The sequence below is a fragment of the Solanum dulcamara genome, chromosome 11 (assembly GCF_947179165.1).
Source record: "Solanum dulcamara chromosome 11, daSolDulc1.2, whole genome shotgun sequence".
Taxonomy (NCBI): Eukaryota; Viridiplantae; Streptophyta; class Magnoliopsida; order Solanales; family Solanaceae; genus Solanum; species Solanum dulcamara.
Genome location: NC_077247.1, coordinates 39,446,932 through 39,448,814, shown reverse-complemented (window position 1 = coordinate 39,448,814; position 1,883 = coordinate 39,446,932). Strand labels below are relative to the sequence as shown.

General features: G+C 31.3%; 1 pseudogene; it reads left to right on the top strand.

Moving 5' to 3' along the window:
* The first annotated feature begins 656 nt into the window (after positions 1–656).
* Positions 657–776, top strand: LOC129875391 (U6atac minor spliceosomal RNA; annotated as a pseudogene).
* Positions 777–1,883: the final 1,107 nt, after the last annotated feature.

Sequence of the window (1,883 nt, the reverse complement as noted above, 5' to 3'; positions counted from 1 at the left end):
ATGAACCTCTTCAAACTATGAGCTTGAGGAGGAGTGTTAACCTAATAAGCTATCATAATTAAAGAGGGAGTTAGAGTTGGTTAGATTATTGTTATGGGTTGTTAGAATTAATTAGTTGGTTAGTATAATCTGTTAGAATTATTTACATGTTAGTTGGTATGAATACACAAATACTACACATATACAAGTGTAGAAGTATATGTATATGCTACACAAAAAGAATAATGAACATACACATTTCATTTGCAAAGATATTTTTCTCTCTACAAGACTCTTTCCTCCTTCTCTCTACAATCATCTTCTCTGCTTCTTCATCTCTGTACATTCTTCGTTGCTCTGCTTCTTTCTTTTTCTTCTTCTGAACTCTTCTCCTTATCTTCTTCTCAAGTCAAACTCCACTGATGGAGTTATCAGTTTTTTATTCCTGATCAATGTGTAAATATTTCTAGATTAATTCATAAATTTAAGATTGTAGTCAAATAAAGAGTCTAAAATCATAAATACGCAGATTGCATTATTTAAATTAAATTAAATTAAAACTTATTTTTTGAAAGATGATTAAATCACAGTAAGAAAAGCTTATAGAATTATGTTATTCGGAAGCTATTTTAGCAACAAAAAAATAAAAAAATTGCTCATCTCTTAACTCGAGGTTTGTGTTTGTAAGAGAGATGGTTGGCATCTCCCCCGAAAAATATGGGAACAACCTTCGGCTTTACCTAGTAACACACATCCGGTTAAGGCTTCCCACCTTGGTGGGATCACCAAAGGATGCTGAAGAATCTAATCAAACATACAGTTTGCAAGATCATTGAATATGCGTTTAACTAGTCAGAAAGTATAATCACATATAAAGATGAACTACACTATATAAAGCCACAGTCTAAAATTGTACCTTGTTACAGATTCATTCTACACTCTTCGAAAAAGAAACCTTCAAAGAATCTTCAATGAAACTTTTTAGAAAATGGAGAAGGAAGAAGGAGAAGAAGCAGAAGAAGTGTATGTTCTTTTTTATTTTCTGAAAGAATAAAAAAAATCTGGTGGTTTCTCCTGTGAGAACCCTTTTATAATCCTAAAGGGACACAACTATTCAAATAGTTATGTCTTTTTCATTCAAATAATAAATAAATAATTATTATAATTATATATTAATATGAATTTGGGTTGACCCACATGGGTGACCCGATCTAATTTTCTTCATCTCTCACTCACACATGTCAACTCTCATTCTTATTCTGTAACTTTCATACATTACGACTAGACCATGTGACCAGTGCATACTTTGAGAGCATCTTTGCTATACATCTGTTACGAATATATAGCATCTCGATCAATGAAACTGGATTATAGTATGCAGTACCCTAGATCATTTATCACATTCACATTTCTTATCATCTCTTTTTTTTAATTTTGAGTTCATCATTATGTACTTGTCTCATAGACAACATAAAGGACGTCAATGAACACAATTGATGTGATAATGTCCAATGATCTTCCTTATCTCGTGAATCTCTTAATCCAATATGATATGTTTTTCTAGAAATATCCCGCCAGACCGAATCAAACGTAATCTCTTGGTAATATACTAAGATAGCAAATACCAAATTAAATCTCAAGAAACTGATTAAAGTCATAAGGGTACAATGTGAAAATTACTTATAATTTTCAGAGTTTCACATGATAACAAGTAGAGACTAAATTTATATCGCCCTTATGGGTCACTATATGCATACATGGTATGAAATATGTATCACAGTACTAACTCATTTTCCATGGAGCATATGTCTTTTATTAATAAATACTGTGCAGATGATAGTTCAGACAACACATGTCTAACTTTGAGTTCATTAATCTACTCATCATTTTATTCTTCAAAACTC